Source organism: Equus asinus, chromosome 2 (genome assembly GCF_041296235.1).
Source record: "Equus asinus isolate D_3611 breed Donkey chromosome 2, EquAss-T2T_v2, whole genome shotgun sequence".
In the NCBI taxonomy this organism is placed as follows: domain Eukaryota; kingdom Metazoa; phylum Chordata; class Mammalia; order Perissodactyla; family Equidae; genus Equus; species Equus asinus.
Window position 1 is genome coordinate 117,322,878 of NC_091791.1, and position 24,146 is coordinate 117,347,023.

Sequence of the window (24,146 nt, forward strand, 5' to 3'; positions counted from 1 at the left end):
ATATATTAAAAGACTTATTACAAAAGGTGAATGAAAAATAAAGAGTCAAAAGGTACCTAAAACAAAAGGTGATAGGACAGACATAACTCCTACTGCCCCCCTTGTTCTGTTTCACCTTTGTACTCACCCTTTACTGATTCTCTGTCTGAACTGCCTTTCTACTCTGAAGAGAATATTAAACAATTACTGTTGGAAATAAAACTACCTGAGCCTATAGACAAGCCTCCTCAGGTGTCCTTTACCCCTTGGTCAAAGACAGAACTAGGAGGTATAGTCAAAGAATTTCTTAAACCTAGGGAGGGCTCAGGCCTGACTGAACTCATGACCAAAGCTGAACATTTTGAAAGGCCCCTGGAACAAGATCACAATCAGAAATCCACCAAGCTAATAGCAGCTATACAGCTACAACAGCTCCAAGGCCAGAGACCCAAAATAGCACCTGGGTCTCCCACATTGCACCCCCCAGGGGTCCATCTTCAAAAAAACACTGGTCCAAAGATCAATGTCTCAATTGTGATCAACTGGGACACTAGAAAAGAGATGGCTCTCAAATGTCCTATACAAATTTTTCTCTAATGCCTTCATATCTATGTCCAGGGAGAGCCCCCATATGGACCCCTCTCAAAGTGAACAGGACTGATAGGAATTCCCTGATAAACTGCTATGTTATGCCATTAAACAGCCAAGGAGAAACTATAGTTAAAATTAATGGGATTATTTCATCTGCCAGAAATTTTGCTGTTTGTTCCAGCTGAATCCTGATTTAATAACTTTACAGTCAGAAATTTGGCTAAATTGGAAACTGATATTCAGAGCTTGACAGGAATATTTTTGGCTTTCTGCCCTATGCTAAAATAAAAGTATGTACCCAGAGGGAAAGAAGAAAATTGGAGGTAAGGTAATTGGAAGGGCAGAATAGCCTCTTTATCATTTAGGCTGCAATCCCGTTCTTTGGGGAACTGGAAACAACTGTCTTTGTCTTGAAAATCTCTGTAGGGCCAAAGCTGTGGCTTTAGAAGTTCAAAGTTTACCCACCCTTTTGCCAATTCCCAAAACCTTACCTATTCCTCTCAAAATGTCTAAAAAGATGAGGACTTCTGAAATAGAATTGTCCTGCATTTAATCTATGCCTTCGTGATGTAAATTTTCTATCCCCATCTTCCCTAGCACCTAAAAGCCATTCCTTGAAATGCAAATATTTCTCATCAGAAAGGGGAAGGTATTTGGCAACTGGGCTAAAAAATATCTAAAATGTCCTCTCCACAAATACTAGCAAAAACAAAAGCTATAAGATCTCTATTTGCATCTTTATGTGTATTTGTGTGTTTGTTCATATATATATGTACATATAGATATATATATGTTGTAAATGTGAGATATTTTTCTTCCTTTGAAAGATATTGCTAAAATTTATTTGTAAATGAGCTCTGTTTAGTTGGTTTGAAGGCAAGTGCTTGTAAGGATTGGGCATCCTAAAGTTCTCAGGAATATGAAAAAAAACTAACCCAAATGTTCTTTCAAGTTCAGGTAATCTAAGATAATCTTTTGTAAATAAAAGTTAGTTTAAGTTTGTTGGTTTAATTAAAGCAGACGTGTCTTTAGAGTTATCGGCATTAAATATAATACATTTATTCTACCTAGGCTTACAGATTTGTCAACAAGAAAAGTAACTTAGTATGATGAAATTTTCATAAGTAACGTAACTGCGGGCCCTCCAGGACCAGTTCTACTGACCCCATTTTATCAACAGAGTAATTGGGAAATTGTCTTTAAGAAAATTTGCCAAGTCATGTAGCTACAGCATGCACAGAAGAAATTTTGACTTGAAATGACTGCAGAATGAAAGATTCTCCTCCCCAGAGAACCAAAGGACTGGGAAATGACCAGAACGTAAAAGTGAGACTCTTATGAAAAGTGAGGAGTCAGTCATTCAGGAAGATCTGGTGTAAGATTCCTTCCCCACCTCATCATAAATGTTTAGAACCTTACCATAAATTCTTGAAGAATGTTGAGTAACTTACCATAAATACTTGAAGCCCACCAGTCAAAATCAATCCCACCAGCATTTCTGTATGCCAGCCTGTTCTCCCTAACCTCTTAAATTTTGCCCCAAATGCTTAATCAGGGAGAGAGATCTGAGGGCACATACCCCGTCTTGCTGCAGATTGATCTCACAGAACGGAACTGAATTCTTTTCCCAAAAGCTGATGCTGTAATTAATTGTCTTGTTTCTGCACATCAAGTAAGAGAACCCCATTTTTGTGTGGCAACAGTAATCTAAGCCTAATTGTTAAGGGCAAGAAAATTAAATAATGTAAATGGAATAAAAGTTTTTTCAGGTGAACTTTTCACCTGTTTCCCAAATATTTTTGGCAACATGAAACTTCAGTGTTGCTAAGTTAAATTAAATGATAGAGACTTATGAAATATCCAGACCCATTCCCTAATAAGGTAAAATATTGGAAGTTTTGGCTTCTTATTCCAGAGGAACTAGATGGAACTGGAACTGTTAGTAAACATGTCTTGTTTCATGCTGAGAATTTTTTTATGAGAAAGCACATATTTCTAGAAATTGTAAAAAGTGTTTCTAAGTCTACCAATCCGCAGAATGCTAATGTAAAAGACAGTTCATATTTGCTTACTTTTCACTAAAAAGTAAAAGTTTCTAAGGGCTAAAAATTCTGACATATGTAATTAAAAGTGTTACTGAAACCAAAGTGTGTTCCCTCCTGGCAAGTTAAATCAGACTCTCTACCAGAAGTAAGTTGTCTCACAAAGTAAAGTATATTTGCAAAAATAGGAGACCATGACAAATCATTTCCAGAGTCAAGGCGTTCCCAAACAAAAGGAAGCAGGGACCTTTTATTTCGGATGGGGAATGAATATCCAAAAGGGAGAGGTGGGTATTCGCTTGCACATGCTCAGTTGGAAAACGTGCTTTCACATACACTGCAGGTTACAGGGTAATGAGGCCTAAGCTCCTATTGGAGAGATCTTAGCATTGAAAATGAGGCAAAGGTGATAGTCTTAGCTCTTATGGAGAGGCTTGGTCTGGTTCAGGGTGGTTGGTGATTGCATCTCCTTAACACAACAGAAGGAAAAATGAAAATTTGGAAAAACAGTTAAATGCTTCCAAACCCACCCTTGAGCTTCTTGGGGCAACTAGGGCAACTAGTCGATGACAAAACTACTGATCATAACATGGGAAAGGAATTTTGTGTATAGACAAGACTGGTTAAGATTGAAATCTTTTTTATGCTGTGCCTGTATAGATATATAAGTATTCTAGAAATTGTGTGACATTCCTAAAATCCTAATTTGTCCTAGTATAATGTTATCAGTTGTAATTCTGGTTATTATCTTAAAATGTTGTATGTCACAGAAATAACCAATTTCTTTGTCAATTGCATTATAATGAACCTTTTTTTTAGTCTTTTGTCATTTATACTCTGATGTCTTTGTGAGAATCAAGAAGATTAGTAGAAAGGAAACTCATGAAACTGAATTGGGTCTCTGTCATCAAAATTGAGACTCATACTAAAAGGACTGAATGTGACTATCAAGAAAATGCCCTAAATGACTTTCATACAAAGACAGTAGCACAGAATCTATAAAGACTGTAGCACATGTGGATGAATCCATTCTGCTTCTGCAAAAATTAAACCCTCTTTGCCAGACTTTTGCCATCCTGATGTACTTATAACATGGCAACAGTCATCTCCTGATTCAGAGAAATTAGGATGGGTAAACAATGGCTATGAATTAAATGAATAGTTGGGGTTATAGGAAACGCAAGACAGCTGCTTGGTTCTTCTCGGCTCCCTGGCAAATCCCATTTTTCTGTTTTTGCATTTCTTCACCCACCACAGTGCATTTGAGATAACTCAAATTGTGAATCAACATTAGTGGAGAGACTTCTACAAAATTACCAAAACAGTCTACCAACAATGCTGATACCTGTCAGGTTCATAATCCTGGAAAAACTATTTTTGTCCCCAGAGGGCCTCAGACCTTCTCCCTCTGGACCCTTTGTTACCTGCAGCTGGACTTCATTCAACTGCCAGTTATCATGGCTTATCAATATGTTCTTCTTAGTGTATGTATGTTTTCTGTATGGGTTGAGGCTTTTTCCTGTTGTAAGACTGATGCCGTCACAGTGGCAAAGAAACTGTTAGAGAATGTGTTTCCCACTTGAGGTATGCCTTCCACAATCTCCAGTGATTGAGGCACCCACTTCACTAGGCAAATTATATGAGCCTTAACGAAAGTCTTGCAAACTTCTTGAAATTATTGCTGTTCCTGTCAGGTAATGTTGACTAACCCTTGTGCTGCCAAGCTCCAGGGAGTGGACTCTTAGATTCATGTGTTGCACCTAAAGAAGGTACCAAGCCGCAACTGGACCTGCACACTGTCTGGTGACCTGAAATTTAAGATTTTCAGGAATTGAAGCAGACAGCATCTGAAGGAGAGAGCTTCTCCTGGATAACTGAACCAGGCCTTTACGCCCTTTCTTCACTATTGTTTCTTACTTCATTTTCTCCCTTTCTTTCTTGGAAGGACAGTGCCCTCTAATTGTTATATTTGTCATCAGAAACCAAGACAGCAATGACCCCTTGGGTCCCCCTAAGTAACTTCACTGGAATTTCAAAAGCTGTTATATTTAGATAGTCGTTCAATATGTAATAATACAGTATCTGAGTCTTGGGTGAATGATGCTAACACCTATATACCATACCAGTGAATAAATCCCTGAATGTCATCCAGAACTTAACAATAAATATACAGAGCAGAATTAAAAACAACTTAACAAGCCCAGTTTCCAAGATTGTTCTAAACCAGGAGCCCAGAGCTGAAGATAACCAGCTAAATAGATCAAAGGACCATAGATCCCTATTTTATGCAATTGGGTTTCTACTTTTCCAGGGGCTGCTTCAAGATCTGGGCTCCTGGTTTGTTAGGTATAGATGTAGCTCCTAGCTACATCTTTATATGTGGACGTTTTGAAATGGTCTTTATGCTTGAGCAACTTATTGCCTTGACAGCTGGAGAATAAAAGGGCAGTGTGTCCTTGCTGTAAACACTGTTCTTTTCTCTCTCCATAACAAAATGGAAGCCTCTCATTGATTTGTACCATCAAATTTCTAACTGCCTTAAATGAGAACTTCCAGGAAGCATACATGATTCTGGGATTGCCTCCACAGGGAGAGATTTCTCTCTGTAGATTGGAGTAAGTGCCAATGAAGAAATGATTGGAAATCTCTTCCTAACATTAGGAGAGTTGGCCAATTCCACAGCCAAGACAGTCTCAGCTTAGCAACAATTACTTGACTCATTGGCTAAAATAGTTTTGGATAATCATAAAGCCCTTGATTATTTACTGGCTGAGCAAGGAGGTGTCTGTGTGATAGCAAACACCTCCTGTTGCACGTAGATAAATGCCTCTGGAGAAGTGAAACCCAATTGCATATAATTAGAGAACAAGCACATTACCTACAATAAATTTCACCTGATGATCCATGGTCTTTTGATCTATTTACCCAGTTACCTTCAGGTCTGGACTCATGGTTTAGAACCGTCTTGCTAACTGGGTTTAAGTTGTTTATAATTCTGCTCTATGTATTTGTTGCTAAGTTCTGTACCTATTGCTTGTTGAACCTTTGTAAAAATGACATGCCTAATAAGGCGATGCTAACTCGGTGCTTTGAGATGATTTCCAACGCTTACAACCTCAACTGAATATAGACTTTGAGTAAGAAATACCTGAGAGTTCTTCCTTCTATACTTCCTTGTTACTCATATTGGCCTCAAGCAGTTTCCAGTCCATGCACTTTCCTTTCAATGTGGGACACAACACCCAGGAAAAGTCCTTCCTGGAACCAAAGGACAAAGGCTACTGAATAGAGAAAAGCTGACTCTTGATCAGAATACTTTAGGAGAAAGATCTTGACCAAAAGGGAGGAACAGTTAAAATTAATAAAGGAAACCTCAACTAAAATTGGAACCTGGAAGCCCTATAGAGGGAACTCTCCTGCCCTATCACTCATTGTCAATTGCCCCAAACAGAAAGATGTCAGTTGCAGAGTCAGTTAATCACAGCACCTGTTAGAGATAACAGAAAGAGAAATACCTTGCACTCCCAAACAGTAAGTGCAACTACTTTACTGCTCCAGCAGGAGGAGGGAAGTTTTCCTTCTTGCCCTTCAACAAGTCCAGCCAATAGAAATGCCACAGCTCAGCCAATAGGAAGGTGTCATCACTTGAGCACTTACTTTCCTCCAGTGAACTTTAATTCTTTCCCTGCTGATGACTTCCTTGCCCCACTCCCCTTTCTATAAAAGCCTTCCATGTTTTATAACCCCTCAGAGTATCTCTATACAGCCCACCAGATGAGATGCTGCCTGATTTATGAATTATTTAATAAAGCCAATCAGATCTTCAAATTACTCAATTGAATTTTGTTTTTTAACAGAGGGAAGGGACATTTTACTGCTTGGAATTCTCACTGCCATTCTGAAGAAGTGCTGTTTTTGTCACTTGCACCAGCTCCTTTCTCTGAAAAAGATCAAAACAATGCACTCCAGAGGTAATATCCAATTTTAGTAAATGTGTATTCCTAGATTATTTTTATTATTTTATTAAGTAATTTAGAATGTTATTGCTTTTGTGAAGTGTCTGTTAATCCAAACAATGTGAAACATTAATAATCTTGTGAGTCATCTGATTCACTGTCGTTTTTCCCCCAAAATTTTTGCACTGTCTTTTCAATAACATCAGAAACATTCCAGTAGAGTAATAAATTAGCATATATTATATACAGATACTTAGTGAACCTTCCTGTCTTATGTATGGTTGACGAATAGACTCATTTTACTTCTCATCTTGCCACATATTTATTCTCTTCCAATAGGCTGACATGGACCAAAAAGTGGGTTTCATATGAAAGAGTTTGAGATGTGAAGAAAAGTATTGGGAATAATTCTACCTTCCATCCTCAAGGGCCTGTGTAAATTCTCACAGAGGTAAGAATTTTGTCCTGAGAATACTGATGTATTTTTAGGTAATTGCAATACTCCTGTGACAGTGAGAGTCTCCCTATGCTAGTCAACCATGGGACTGGGTCACTGATTGTGTTTGCTAATCTCCGTGACTTACTAGCATGGTCATTGTGTCCATTGGTGACAGAATCCTTAGTGTTTAGTGTCTGTCACCAATCTCAGACTCGTAGTCGCCTTTATAAACATGCCTAGATCAATGATGTTGTCAGTAATTGATCCATTGGAAAGTCTGGACAAAATGAGAGGGAATCACTTCTCTAAAACTGAATTCAAGGCATTTAAAAGGCCATATAACAAAGTTAGTGTTATTCTGAAGTGTATTGCAATAATTTAAGGTGCATTTTTTAAACATTAGGATCGGTACTAAGCAAATAACTCAAAAATGATTAAAAGAGCCACCAAGGAATTAAAATAGTATTATAGAAAATATTTACTTAATACAAAAGAAGGCAGTTAAGAATGAACAGAGGAACCAAAAGATGAAAGACAGCTAGAGAACAGATAGAAAAATGGCAGACATAAATCCAGTCATACAACAATTATATTAAATTTAAAAGACTGAAACTGGGAGATTCCATTAAAAAAATTAAACAATTGTACACTATTTATAAAAGAGACACTTTAGAACAAAATACGCAAATAGTTTGAAAGTATAGGGATGGAAGAAGCTATGTCACTCAAACAATACCCAGAAGAGAACTGGAGTAGCTATTATGACATCAGAGAAAATAGACTTTAAGGTAGAATATTAGTAGAAATGAAGAAGGATATAATATAATTATAAAAGGTTTAATTAATCTGGAATATATAACAATTATGGACATAATCACCTATAACAGTATCTCAAATTACATAAAGCAAAAACCAACACTATTAAAGGGGTAAATAGGCAATTCACTGATAATAACTAGACTCTTCATTACCCTCTTCTTGATAATCAACAAACCATTTGAACAATCAGTGTGGTTGTAGCATACTTCAGCAATCTTATCACACAACTTGACCTGATATATATAGAACACTCCACCCAACAGCAGCAGAACACAAATTATTTTCAAACATACCTGGAACATTGTCCAGGATAGATCACATGCTAAGTCATAAAACTGGACTCAGTGAATTTTAAATGATTGAAATTATGTAGAGTATATTCTATGACCACAGGAGAGTTAAATTAGAAATCAAAACAGAAATAAATCTGGGAAATTGCCAAATATTTGGAAATTAACATGATGTACAGAATCCATGGATCAAAGACAGAATCATGAAAGAAACTAGAAAACATTTAGAACTAAATGGGGTACTGCTAGAGACATGCTTAGAGGGAAATTTATAGTTTTAAATTACTATATTGGAAAAGAGGAAATATATCAAATAACCTAAGCTTTCCACCTTAAGAAACAAGAAAATGACTACATTAGAAAATTAAACCCAAATCAAGTACAAAGAAGTAAATAATAAAGATATGAACAAAAATCAATGACATAAAAATAAAACCCAGAATAGCTATGGAGAAAACCTGTGAGACCAATAGTTGGATTTCTGCAAAGATTAATGAAATTGACAAGCCTTTCCTGGTCAAGAAAGAAGGTGAGAAGACATAAATCACTAAAATTAGTAACGAAAGCGGGGGCATCCTTGCTGAATCTGTAGATTTCATCAGGAATGTTATTGTTTGTCTCATTGTGTTTTCTTGAGGGGGAGGTGGCTATAGAGGAAAGCAAGGTTCTAGTTGCACTTAAAACTCGGCAACACAACATAGATAGATAGATTCTCATTGTCATTAATGCTTATCTCTGAGAAGTTTCCAGAAGCTCCCTTAATAATATAATACCACTCATTCAAATTTGCTATGTTTCTAGCCAGTGTGTGTTTTTTTAACTAGTCAATAATTTAATCTATTTTTGGACGCCTCTTGTAATCACATCAGATAGATATATTAATAATATGGTGAGTCCTCCGTGGTTTCTATTCCTATAGATCCTAGGAATTTTGACATTTCTGTGTTTAGCTCAAAGCATAAAGGCATTGGTCATTAAGAGTGTTTGAATAGTTCTTTCATTTTCAGGAATGATGATATTGGGTCAAAATGAAATATGTGATTCAGAGAATGTCCCTGAGGCCTCAGTAGCATGTCCCGGGGAAACTGCCCCAAACACAGTGCTTGACAGGTTAGAACATTCTGTGCACTCCTTACCCATTTAATTATTTTTCTCCAATTACTGTACACTGTGCATTCTCAACATAGTTGATATCATGCCCCTGGGGTGAAAATTAGTTCTTGGGGAGCAAAAGAAATCTTAAATATTACAGTGGGTCATGGTCCTCCAAACAGTTACAGAGCATAAGCAGGTATACAGCATATCTGTGGTATTAAAATTTAGAGCTGTTGAAAACCAGGGGAAAGTGTCTAAAAAGGATATCCAGACAGGTGATAATAAAAAGGAAAAGTTGAGAAATACTGTTGTACATGTATAAGGAAATTAATCTTGTTTCTGCCATCTAACTATGGAAGAATAACAAGTGACATAAGCCAGAGCAGTTGCTACAGATTCTCTTCATAGTAGCAGGTTTTGCAGAGACACTGATTTTAGAAGATTGTGGTTTTCTTCCCATTTAGAAGCACTTAATATCTTTCTCTTCTGCAATACATTATCTTAACTTAGTTCTTAAATGTTTTCTGAAGAAATGTGTCTGTGTGGTTCCCTTGAAGGAAATAGCTGCTTATCTTCTGTTGGGACTTTAAGAAAACTCAGTCAAGGTCCACATCCATATATTTGCCAGCAGGAATTTTCAGGACCAAATTTAGTGTCTGAGACCAGAGAATTATGTATGCATGATGATATGTCATTACTTTGGCCCCTAAGATTTCCAAGCCTTTGTTCATTAAGAACCAAAGTTCTATTGGGCACAAGTTATCCAGAGCTATTACATGTATGCCAATATATGATAAATGATATAGATATTATATAAATAATAAATTTAAAATACATGTTGTTGAAATCTTAAGCAAGGGAAGGGAAACATATTTGGGGAAAATGTGTTTGAAAATAGAATTGTAAGCTACCACATTGTGATAAATATTTCTAAATTTGTTTATTGACTTGGCAGGAAGACTGAAAATGAAATAACGAAGACAATGTTCTTGTATCAATATGTTTATATTCAGGAGACAAACGCATGTTTTAACAATTGTATGGTTTTTGCTTAACTTTTCTTTAATGTAAAAATTAAAATTTTACGTCTTTACGTAAATCTAGTATTTAAAGGTGTTTTAATGGTTGACGTGTTAATATAAGAAAATCTGTAAATACATTTGATAAATTTGTGATAGCGTGTTCTTCAGATGACTTCAGTTAGAGAATATTAGGACATGGCCTTGAGATACACAGTTTTTCTCTTGTTTATTGGGTAATTAGTGAAGTTGAGATCAGTAAGTCACATATGAGCCATCGTTCTGTGCATTTTTGAGGATGCTCTGAATATAGCAATCAAATGTGTTATTCATTTTATCACATCTAGACTTTATAGTTATATTGAGGTTGTTTAAAAATGATGATTTACATTAGATGCTTTCTTCAAAATCATAGATAAAAATATTATATTTATGGATGTCTTTTAGATGAAGAATGGTTAGAATACTTCTGATTATTGCACAGGAATACACCTTTTCACTAGATTATTGCTTTGGGGCAAATTTTAGAGTATTGTTTAAAAAAAGAGTAGTTTAATTCAATCTTTCTAGATATTTAGACATTATTGATGCATATTGTTCTCTAAAAATGGTCTTGTGGAAACTGATAAGCTAGAAACAATTTTCTTTTGCCAATGGAATTGTTAGGAGTTAGGTGCTAATATAGAAACCATGTTTTCATTGATCTGTATACAATAGTAAAAAGTGTGTTTTATAACATTTAGTCTTAATAGAATATTTTACCTTGCTAAAATAATTATTAGCCAGCCACTCTCTGTGTCTATTGAACCTCGGGGGGAAGGGAGAGCAATGATGTTTGAAGGTTGTGCACATGACCCACAAAGGACTTAGCAACACCCACCTTTTCCAGTCTGTGTTTAGTAAAGGATACCCACACTTGGTGAATTTATTGTTAAATTGAATTACATACATGTGTGTTTGTATATGGTTTATATGTACATATAGGTGCATTTATTTTTTCCTAAAATGTTATTTTTCCTCATTTTTTTCTCCTGTTAGGTACAGATAGAGCCTAGAAGGAAAGGGAAACTATGCCTTTCCCTTTACTCTTGAATGTCAGCTCCAGAGAATGAGCTGAAAACTTCCTTCTTAGTCAGTGATTCTCCATTCCTACTGGTGATCTTTTGGACACTCTTGCAGGTATGACTACATAGGCAGGGAACTGCTTGTTTATCAGGAAAAGGCCTAGGATGGATAGGAGTTGATAGATCTTGTTCTTCTTAAGCTTGGTGACATTTGATTAGAGCTAAATAGCATCAAAAACCCATTTAAGAGCCAAATGAAAGTGGGCACAGTAATTGAGAATTACTGCTGTGGGTCATAATAAGTCTTCCTTAATGGGGGTCTCAACAATTACATCCTAAAACTGAATCTGCCTTTGTAAAACCATTTACTAAGTTACTTCTTGGCTATTTATTTGTCTGATTGATTTATCAAATGGGTTTTAATTTCTTATGGCCTGATGTTTTCCAGTCTATTTTTGTGACACAAGCACCTTATGGATTACCAGGCGTAGAATAGGCTCTCAATAAACTTTTATTAAGAGTAGATATATGGGTAGATTATTTTGAGCGATTCTGTAAATAACGTGGCCAACTAAACAGAAAAAGATAAATGATAAAAAAAGACACAATTTTCAGTGGGATTCAGGCAATCCACTTGGTTTTGGAAATGCACAACAGAGAAGGGCTTTAATACAATGTGCTGATATTGAAACGTATCAAGTTATGGAGCTGCTAGCTGTAGTTTCAGAGCTTGTGTAACAGAGTAAGAAACAGCTTTCAAATGAAATTAATATGAAAGAATACCAAAGAGTGACTGCCCAGCTTCCAGGTGACTGGCCTTTTTCATTGGAATTGGTGTTTCTGTTTTTTTTCCCTTCAGAAGATGACTACTTGGGAATTCTTTGGGGAGTGAATGATACCAGTAAATCCCTGAAACAAGACTTTTCAGACAAAGAGCCTTTTCACTTACCTGTTGTTCAAGGGCCACCCTCTAAAGGTAAGGTTTTTGTCAGAATATTTTTTGCTTTCTAGAAGTAACCATGTCTGGATAAAGAATTAGATGTTAATTTTATGAAAATTGATAACTTTTGGTTACATTTCTAATTGATTCCAAGGGCCAGATTCCATAATGAGTTGAGACACAGCTTTTCTTATATACCTTAATCGCTTTTCTACATCTCAGTTAGTGCACTTGCTGTTAATATGAAGGATTTCGTTAACTTTTCTTATCTAATAAACTGAACTCCTCCTTCTTGGCTGGATCCATGGTGTTTCCAGAGCATTGTTGTATGCCTGAGATACAGTAGATTCTCAATAACTATTAGACTGGAGGGCAGACAAGTAGTTTTGTCTGAAATATTTGATCAAATGAATGAGTGGCCTAAGGCATTAAGGAGCCAAATACAGAGGGGAAGAGACAGATAATAATCTGAGAGAGCTGGAGATGTCCATCACTTTTTAGCCCAGCAAAGGAGAAAAAGTAGCACCAATGTTTGGCATCCTTGATTTCAGGAAGTTTTGAAGTTGTTTTTCTGGCACAGCATGGATCCAGCTGCTGAAAATGTGGCTTTCTTTATGTACTCTGAGTAGATTTGTTGCAGCACATGTAGGAGAAGAATGTACAAAGATTTCATAGCCCTCTGACAAGCTCCTTAGAAAATATGTTTCTCATTTTTGCCAATTTTCCCCACAGTCTTCTTGCAGGTGATGACCTCAAGGCGAGGTGGATTTGTTACTGTGGAAGCCATTACTTCTATCACCAGCTTCACCAAGAACAATGACACAGTCCTCCTTATGCATGGAGACTCCTCTCTTTCCTGTGTTGCAGTGGACACCTCCTGCAGATAAGAAATGCTTAACTGAGAAATGCTCATATTGGGATATCATCGATGAGACTTTAATTTGGGCATGGTGACTGTTTCCCTTGCTGCCACTTGACTCAATCCCAGGAGCCTCAGTAGAGGAAATATTATTGCACAAGAAACTCAAAATGGTGGAATTGCTCAGTGCTCCCATAAATAGACATTTATAATTTTCATTTGCCATGTGGTGAATTTTAAAAATAGGATATATTAAAAAGAAGCTGCATGAATTTTTTCAAAAATTCAAAGCATTTCTAAATATCTAATACAGAAATTAAGTGCCCTCCTCTCTCCCAATTCTAACCCCCAGAGTTTTTCTTTATTAAGGGAGTTGTGTGCATTCTTTAAGTGGATAAATGCACACATGCAAGCTATTTCTGGAGGGTTCTGGAAGTGGGGCCATACTGTACACATTCTTCTGCAAATTGCCTTTCATTTAATAGTTTTTTAAATGCCCTTTTTCTATTTCAGTAATATACATTTGTGTCATTTGTTGAATGACTGCATGACTGTTTTGTAGATGAAATATAATTAAATGTTTTGATTATTTCTCAGCCATAGATATTTATGTTAGCACCAAATTTCTGCACAGTGAACCTCCCTATTTATTAATAGTTTTGCATTTGTCTATTATATCATGATAAATTACTTAGCAGTTGAAATACTGGGATTAAGAATGTGCACATTTCAAATTTTGAAAATTATTGCAAGATTTCCTTAAAAATGTGGTGACAACTTATCCTAAAATGGCAATGAATAAGATTGCCAGCTTTCCCACAACCTCACAGATAATGGATTTTATAAATATTTAAAATCTTTGCCAGTGTGATAGCCCAAACTATTGTCTTAAATTGTATTTCTTTTGTTTTTGAGTTTGATCATTTTTTCATATGTTATTAGCCATCTGTATTTTTTAATTTCCTCTTTATGTCTGATTTTGGGAGTCGGGGGAGGTTTTAGTCTCTTCCTGATTTTGAAGAGCTCATTGATTATTGGGGGAATAAGCTTTGGATTGTCAAGCATTACAGATATTTTTACACACTTTTAAACTTCATTTTTGATATAAGAATGTATATAATTATTATGTGTCTAAGTATAACCGTGTTCGCTTCTATGGCTTCTGAATTTCATGTCATTTTGGAAAGGTATTTAAACTGATTCCATAAAACCCTTCATATATGTTAACTTCTAATTCTTTTGTGTTTTTTTAATTCAAATTCTGAAATCATAAGAAATTTTTTTATTTGAAATCTTAAAGTTGCCAAGTTATTTGCCATTACTTGCGATTATTTGCCAATAATCGCCCATTTATCTGTAATGCCATCTTGCACATATGCTGTATTCTCATCTGTGACTGGCTCCATTTTTGTTCTGTGGATCTTTGTGTCTCTTCTTCTGCCTCTTGTCTCATGTGTCTTCTTGTTGGAAGAAATTACAGTTTAGACTGCAATTTCATCAACTTTAATAAATTAATTTAGGGGAGAATTGGTTTTTAATAATATAAGTCTTCCTGTTCAAGGACAAGGTATGTCTTTTTTTTTATTCAATAATTTTAATTACTGTTAATATTTTCACTTTGTGATGGGGGTGTTTTCTTTCTGTTTATTTTCTTGATAATTTTTCTGTATCTGAAAGTTTTGTTTTTTTTTTTGGTAAGTGGTCAGCTTACACTTTCTCATGGCTTCAGATTTTTTCAAAGTACATACTAAATCCTTTGCAAATACTAGTAGTTTTTATTCTCTCCTTAAAAATGATCTAGATTTCAGTTATGTTGATAAAGTTCACTGACTGGTACTTTCAGAGCACTTAAACAATTGTGGAAATGTCCAACCTTGATTTAATCAGATTTTAATGGAATGCTTCTTGGTTTTGACTAGCACATTATTGTTGGCCTTTTACCCAAAAAGACTTGCAGAAAGAGCTATGATCAAGCAAAGCTGAGTTTATTAAACCTACTGCAGTAAGGAAAAACACCACTTTGACAAGATTTAGTAGTGTTTCAAAAGCAGAAAGTTAGGACTTTGGGGTTTGGGCTAATGTGGTTTAAGGCAGGCTTTTCAAGGCACCGAACTGGTTAGGAATGGGCAGAATCTGTCATGTAATAGTTTAGGTTTGTGAAAGAGTAAGGACCTTGATATGAGTCTAGATAACCAAATTTGTGTCTGATAAATGAGCTGTTTGCCCATGTGAGTTAGATGTTATCAATGAGCTATTTGCTTTGATGAGCAAGCTGAATCTACTTATTGGTTTATAGTTCATTCTTGTTTATAGGACACTGCTGGGGGTTGCATGAGGTCTTAGTGCCAATAGGTAAGTTATTTTGATGTGGGTAGTCTCAATTGTCAATTTAATATGCTAATTTTAAACTTAAGATATGTTTTGTATCATGTTAGGAAAGTCTTCCACCTTTTATATATTTCTGAATAATTTTAAAATGAGGTGGTAGATGTAATCAAATACTTTTTGCATAAACAATTATATTATTCTTTAATTAAACATATCATTGTGAAATAATTCATTTTCTGTTAATGAAATTTCCTTGTATTGCTTGAATGAACAAACCCTATTTGGTAAATAGATGTTTTACTCTTTAAATTTACTACTGAATTATAAGTATCTTAACTTGATTTGGAATTTTTGCAAATATACTATTGAATGAAATTGATTTGCAATTCTTTTTTGTTCTATTTTTGTCATGTTTTGATATCAGGTTTTCTGGTTGTGTTAAAATAATTTTGAGGATTTTCTTCTTACTCTGTGTTCCAGAATGGGTTGAAAAGCTCTAGCATCAATATTAACAGTTAAGCAAACACATAATGAAATTATCTGAACTCTTTTGTTTTTGATGGCTTGGAGTAGAACTGAGGCTAACTAGAAAATTCTCTCACTTTTTTCTATTGTTATTGCTTGTTTTTTATTTTATATATTTAACTTGCTTTCTCCTAGAAAATCACAATGCAAGCAGATTTTCAAAGAAAGTACCATGAAGTTATATAAAGTGTTCTTTCATCACTCTATTAATTTCTCTTGTTTCAATTAATATCCATTTTCAGTCCAGTTTTGTTTTTTTCTGCTATGCATTTTTAATGAAATAAGTTTGACTAGTGGATTTCTAGCATCACTAGCTCTCTCTTCCCCTCTCCCCGAGTCAACTCTTTGGTATAATTTATCAGGGCTTTTTCTTTTTTTGATGTTTTAATTTATTTATATGTTTTTAATGAATTTCTGTTTTTTAAAAGAAATTCTTAAATGTGTAATCTACTTATTTTCACTTATTCTTGGAAGTGAAATACTTTCCCTGTTGTCAATTTTATAAAGCTTTTCATTATGAACACATTCTAAATATACACAGTATAAGGTGAAAAGAACAGTGAGCGTGCAGATACTGGGAACCCAATTTCTACCATTATCAACATTTCACCTTATTTACTTCATGTTATTTTTGAAATATTTTCAAATAAGTTAGAAGACTTATTTCCCTCAGAACACTTATTTCCCTCAGAAGTATTTTAAATACTTTTTTAACTACTTAAATTTAATAAGTAAAATAAATACTTAAATTTTGAGTTACAAAACTCAAAATATGCGAAAGGATATTCAGTGAAAGGTAATTCACCTTCTCAATTCTGTCGTCCATAACTACCCAATTTCCCCTTCCTGATGGTTACTCGGGTTATAGTTTCTTGTTTTTCCTTTTGGACATAACACAAACACACACACACAATCACACACAACCCCCAAAATGTATGTGTGTGTGTGTGTAGGTAGATACACACACACATACTATTATAATTTTCTGCAACTTTCTGTTATATATTTATGTAATACATAAATCTTTTAATGTTTCTAGCAGATCACTTCATATTGGTATATGAGGCACTTCCTTATTTTTAATATTTGTATTTTTACATAGGTAAAATTTATATAACTAAATGCATAGATCTTAATTATATAATTCAGTGAGTTTTCTTAAATGTATATACTATGTAAATACTACCTTATTTAAGAGAGAGAATCTTTTTATTACTTGAGAACCTCCCCTACTGCCTCCTTCCAGACAAGCCTAATTCTCATAGGAAACAATGTTCTTATTCTATTGTCATAGATTACTTTTGTCTGTTCCTGAAATTAATATAAATGGAATCACATAGTATGCATCTGGCTTCTTCCACTCATCATGCTATTGAGATTCATCCATTTTACTCCCTATATCAATAAGTTAAAAAATTTTTTTGTTGTTGCAGAGTAGCATTTCATTGAATGGGCATATTACAATTTGTTTATTCATTCTCCTGTTGATGGACATCTGGGTTTCCAGTTTTTAAATATTTTGAATACATTAGCAGATTTTTTGTGTGATTACCTAAAAATGGAATTCACTTGATCATAAGATAGATTTTGCTGAACTTTGTCAGAAACTGTCAAAAAGGCTTCTAAAGAGGTAGAAACTTTCCACCCTCTCAGCCAGTGATATGTGATATTTTCAGTTGCTATCCATCATCACCAACCTTAGAAGTTGTTAGTCTTTTAAATCTTATTCATTTGAGAGGGTGTGAGGTGGTATCTTGTGACCTCAATTTACAATTTGGTCACTTAAGAAGATAAACAATTTTTCATGAGGTTAGCTGCCAGTTATAAATTCTCTTTAGTAAGATTTCTGTTTAATTTCTCCCAAAATTTTATTTATTATTTTAAAGTAATTTTAGACTTACAGGAAATTTGCCAAAATAGTACAGAGAGTTCCTATATATTCTTTGCTTTCCTAATGTTAACATCTTGTATAACCATTATTGTAACATTAATACATATAACAATTACTAAAATCTATAAATTAACATTGATGTAAATACTACTAACTAGTCTGAAGACCATATTTGAATTTTGCCAATTGTCCCACTAATGTCCTTTTCTTCTAGTTCTGAATCCAACTCAAAATCTCGCATTGTATCTGTAATTTTTTCCTTTGTCTCTGTTACCACCCCCCAATCTGGGAGAGTCCTCGGTCTCTCCTTGTTTTCCATAACCTTGACACATTTGAGGAATATTAGACTGTAATTTTGTACCATAGCCCTCAATTCAGATTTGTCTGATATTTCCTCATGTTTAGATTAGAGTTATGCACTTTGGTAAAAATAGCACAGTGATAATAGTGTGTGCTTTTCAGTGGATCATGTAAGCAGTGCATGATGTCAATATATCTTATTTCTGCTCATGTTAAATATGATTACCTGGTTAAAGTGATGTATGCTAGGTTTCTCCACTGCAAAGTTACTATGTTTCTCTTTGCAATTGATAAATATTTCGTGAGGAGTTACTTTGAGACTATGCAAATATTTTCTCTCATCATGTATCATACATATATGCCTAAAGATGGTTTTCTATTTCCATGATACATTCTACAATTATTCATTAGAATATGACTGTAAGGAAGAGCTGCCTTCTCCTCCATTTATTTATGTGTTCAATTGTTGTTTTATATCAGTATGGATATATGATTATTGTGTTCCATGAGTTTTCATATATTGCAATAAATATTTACTTTTATTTCTCAAATTATCCAAGATTTGACCATTGGGAGCTCCTTTAAGTTGGCCCCTGTGTTCCTTCACATAATTTTTTGAGCACTTCCTTAGTTTTTGGTTCCACAAGATGTTCTTGGCTTATCTTATATTTTCCTTTCCCAAACCTGGAATCAACCACTTCTTCAAGGAACTCTGGTTCTTTGTACTGGAAAATAGTATTTAGAAACTAAGATCCGAGTGTTAGGTGTGCTCATTGCTATTGGGATATCATTTCTTCTAGGCATACTAGTGTGCAGAGTTGGTATGTAGAAGTTTACTCATACACGTAGGCACACATCTAAATTATTTCTATCTCTATCCTTGTGTGTGTGTGTGTGTGTGTGTGTATGTGTATCTCCATACTGATATTTCTGATTACAAACCATTATCACAGGGTTCATTTTATTCTTTCCTCTTCCCTTATTTGTAACCCCTTTCCCCAATTGCAAGAAACCTACCTTTCATTACCCACAATATGTTTTCTTATTTCCTCAATCCACTGTATACATTGTTTCAGAATTGCTAAGCCATACTCCTTTAAAAAAGATAATTACTAACTGAAGTACAATATTTAACTATGGTTCTATTTTCTTTACCCTTACAGTATTCAGTCAGCATGCTATTTTCCAAACTTACTGAGGTTAGTTTACTTTTCCCCTGACTGCCTACGTATGTTAATCATAGAATCAGATACTGTGTATATTCCATTTTGAGTTCCCCCACCTCATGGTTGATTTTAAATTTATTTTTCCATATATGAAACATTACTATGGTTCTAAGAATTAGGACTGTCAGAATTGTCACTCTCTCCTCACCACACTAGTCCCATTTCCATCTTTCCACCCTATTCTCACTCAACCTCTGGAGGTAACTAATCTCACTAGTTTCTGGCTTATGTTTTCTAAAATTCTCGTTCACAAGTGGGCAAATACATGTACATTTTATCATATCCCCTTCCTTCTTACATGAATGGTAGCATGAATGGATGCTTTTTTACTCTTTGCCTTTTCCACTTAACATATCGTAGAAATCATTCCATTGGTATGGAGATTCAAATAGATCTTCCTCAATCTGTTTTGGTTGATACTAAACTCTGTGTATGTACCACAGTTTATTCAACCACTCTATTCTATAAGAATTATTTGTAGTATTTTTAAATTACAGATACTTTTAAGTTGGGTTGTTATTCACTCCTCATTTGTAAGGGTTCTTTATGTTATCAGGATACACATTTCTTGCCCAATATATGCACTGCAAATGTTTCTCACACTAAGTCACTTACGTTTTCCTTCTTTCTTTCTCTTTCTCTTTTGTAAATGCCTATGAGGTCTAAACTGTTAAATAACCCTAATCATTCATCCCCGAATGCTATTTAGTCTCGCTCTCTCATTTTTTCTTTTTTTGTTTTTTTTTTTGCTTTTTTTATTGAGATAAAATTCACATAATACAAACTTAAACATTTTAAAGTATACTAGTCAGTGTCATTTAATACATTAACAATGTGGTACAACCACCATCTTTATCCAATTCCAGAACCTTTTCAGCACCCCGTAAGAAAACCCATATCCATTAAACAGTCAGCCCCCACTCCACTTTCCCTACCTTTTCATTTTTAAATTGTGTTTTTGATAAGCAGACATTTTAAATTTTGGTGAAGGTTTGGTGTATCAGTTTGATTGTTTTATTTTTAGTGCTTATTGCAAACTCACTATTAAATCTTTGTTTACCCCAAGTTTGCAAAAGTATTCTTCTAAGTTTTTTTCTAGACGCTTTATGTTAATAGCTTCTACACAAAAGTATAGCACCTATCTCAAATAATTTTCTTGTATGGTTTGATATGGGGGTTGAAGTTCATTTTTAATGTGTTCCTCCAGTTGTTCCAGAACTATTTTCTGGAAAGACTTTTTTCTATTGAATTAACTGGTGCCTTTGTTGAGAATAAATTGCCTATGAATCTCTTTTAAACTCTGCTTTTCCCTTTTTATGTCATTCTTTTTCACTGAAGCTGCTTAGTAAATCTTGAAATAAGGATTATGAGTCCAAACCTTTGTTCTTCTATTTCAAGATTTTTGTAGGGGAGGGAGCTGGCTATACTAGGTCCTTGGTATTTTCACTTAAATTTTGCTATTAACTTGCCAATTTGCTAAAAAAAAGACTCTGCTGAGATATTGATTTTGATTACATTGAACTAATAATAGATCAATTTAGGGAGAATCGACATCTTAACAAGATTGAATTTTCTGATCTATAAAAATGGTATATTCTCCATGTATTAGGTCATCTTTAATTTCTCACAGAAATATTTTATAGTTTTCAGTATAGAAGCATACTTTGTAGTTTTCAGTGGAGAAATGTTCTTTGTTAAATGTATCCTTTTGATTTTTGTTTTGTGATAATATTGTAAATGAATATTTTAAAATTTTATTTTCCAGATTTTGTTGCTATTATATAAAAATAAAACTGATTTTTTATTGAGCCTCTGTCCTATGATCCGACTAAGTTAATTTATTAGTTCTTGTAATTATTGTTTATATTCCTTTTGATTTTCTACATAAGCAGTTGTATCATCTGTTAATAAAAAGTCTTATTACTTACCTTTGAATCTTTATGAACTCCCCTCATTTTTTTGCATTATTACATTGCTAGGGGCCTCCAATATAATTCTGGACAGGAGTGGTGTGAATGGATATCCTTGTATTTTTCCTGGTCTTTGGAGAAACTTTGCAGTTTCTCACCATTAAGGAAGATATTAACTGTAAGTTTTTCGTAGATGCCCTTTACCATATTGAACAACTTTTTTTCTAGTCCTAGTTTGTTGATAATTTTTAGAATAAATGGGTGTTAAATTTATTGAATGTTTTTCTACACCTTGATATAATCATGATTTCTCTTTTATTCTTTTATGGGAAATTACATTGATCAATTTTTGGATGTTAATCCAACAACATTGCGTTCCTGATGTAAACTCCATTTGGTCATGATTATCCTTTATATATATATGTCTATATTCAGTTTCCTACTAGTTATTTCAGGAATTTTTATCAATATTCTTGATGGCTGGTAGCCTGTGCTTTTCTTTTCTTAAAATTTTTGTCAGATTTTGGTATTTGGCTTCATAAAATATATTGAGTATTGTTGTCTCTTCCTCTATTTTGCTAGTATTTCTTCCTGAAATGCTTGATAGAATTCATTAGTGAGCTGATCTGAGTCTGCAGTTTCCTTTGTGATATTTTCAGTAACAATTTAGACTTATTTAGTAGTATAGGATTATTCAGAGTTTCTGTTTCACCAAATGTCAATGTTAGTAAGTTGCATTTTTCAAGGAGTTGATATGTTTCATGAGATTTGTCAAATTCTGCGGCATAAAGTTGTTGATAATGTTCCTTTATTACCTTTATACTGTCTGTAAGATATGTGGAGATATTACTTTTTCCATTCCTAATACAGGTAATATCATTTTTCCCTAGATTTCTCATTCCAGGTTATTTTTTTATTGTATTTATTTAAAAGAACCGATTTTTGCTGATTTTGCCTATTGTCCATCTGTTTTCTATCTTATTGATTTCTGATCTTATCTGTGTTTCTTTCCTTCTTTTTATCTTGATTTAATATGCTTTCCTGTGGTAGCTTCTTAAGGTTGAAACTTGTAGATCTTTCTTCTATTCCAATATAGATATTTAAGGCCGTAAGCACTGCATTAATGGATCCCACAAATTTTGATATGTTGTTTTAATTTTTTAGTTCAAATATTTTCCTATTTCCTTTTTGATTTATTTGGACCTATTAGTTATTCTAAGTGGAATATTTAATTTCCAAATATTTGGGCTTTTCCTGGTAACTTATAATTGATTTCTATTTTAATTATGCTATGGTAAAAAAAACAAAAAAGTACTCTAATAGTTCCACTTTTCTAAATTTATTGAGACTTCTGCTGTGGTCCAGCATGTGGTCTATCTTGATGAAAATTCCACATGCACATGAAAGTGTATTTGGCAGTCATTGAGTATATAATGGTCTACGAATGTCGATATCTCAAAGTGTTTTTTCAGATTTTGTTCAGTTAGTGTTTAAATTTTCTTTATCTTTAATGATTATTTTCTTGTTCTATCAGTTACTAAGAAAGAAGTGTTAAATTTTTCTGTGATTGTGAATTTCTCTCTTTAGTTCTCTCATTTGCTCTTTATGTATTTGAAAATCCTTCATATTTTACACCTCTATGACTATCATGACCTGTTGCTGAATTTTCTCTTTCTAATTTTGGTTATATCCCTTTATCTTAGATATATTTGTTGTCTTGAAGTCTATTTTGTCTGTTATTGGAATGGTAATACCAGCTTTCTTATGCTTATTGTTTGTCCAATATCTTTTTTCATCTTTGTACTTTCAATCTATCTGTGTCTTTATAGAATTTCTATTATAGACAGCATATAGATGGATCTTGATTTTTATCCAATTTAACCATCAGTGCCTTTTAAATCTTTTGGAGTCTTTTGGTCCATTTACATTAAATATACTTAGTGACATAATTTATGCCTATTATTTCACAAATTTTTTTCTTATTCATCTCTTTTAGTTTGCTCTTCTGTCCCTTCTTTGCTTCATTCTTTTGGCAAAGAATTGAATAGTTGCCAAATTATTGAATTAATTGAATATATTGTAGTATTCTATATTAACTTCTGTGTTACATTTTGGCTCTACTATGTATTTTGCTTAGGGATTCCTATATGGATTATAATATGTACCCTTAATTTATCACAGTTTTAGAGTTAAAACTGTACACTTCATTTAAAGTGTAAAAGTCTTGTGCAAAGTAGTTACTTTTAGTACTTTGTTATTTATTCTCTTGTCATATTTTATATCTACATATAATATAAAATCTATATATTAAAATTTTTCTTCCTACAATCAATAGTCTTTTAAATAAATGGAGAGAATACTTGTATTTACCCATATATTTACCGTTTCTACTTTTTGTTCATTCCTGTTTCCATATTTTGCTCTTTCCCTTCAGCTTGAAGAACTTCCTTTAGTATTCTTGCAGTGGAGGTGTATTAACAACAAATTCTCTCACTTTTCATTTGCCTGAAAATAGACTTTACCTTCATTTTTGCTGAACATAAAATTATGGGTTAACACTTTTTCTTCTTTTAGCACCTTAAATATGGTACTTAATTGTTTTCTGGCCTCTATTATATTTTATGAGAATCCAGCCATTCCTTGTATCATCATTCATTTATATTTAATTTATCTTTTTTCCTCTGTCTACTTTCAAGGTTTTCTCTGTATTTTGCTATCTAAGTGTGGTTTTCCTTGCATTTATCTTGTTTGGGGTTCACTGAGCTTTGATGTGTAGAGTGATGCTCTTCATGAAATTTAGGATATTTTCAACCTTCATTTCTTCCAGTGTCTTTTTCTTCTTATCCTCCCCTCCCCTTTCTCTTTATGGACTA

At 33.9% G+C, this 24,146-nt stretch overlaps 1 protein-coding gene across 1 annotated transcript in view; it reads left to right on the top strand.

The window, feature by feature from the left end:
- LOC123282426 (uncharacterized) overlaps positions 1–14,000 on the top strand; it is a 43,567-nt gene extending 29,567 nt beyond the window's left edge. Inside the window, exons 14-18 of the mRNA XM_070519561.1 lie at positions 6,470–6,583; positions 6,908–7,019; positions 11,269–11,409; positions 12,154–12,270; positions 12,967–14,000. The gene's annotated coding sequence lies outside the window, so the exon portion shown is untranslated. The remainder of the gene's footprint in view (positions 1–6,469; positions 6,584–6,907; positions 7,020–11,268; positions 11,410–12,153; positions 12,271–12,966) is intronic.
- Positions 14,001–24,146: the final 10,146 nt, after the last annotated feature.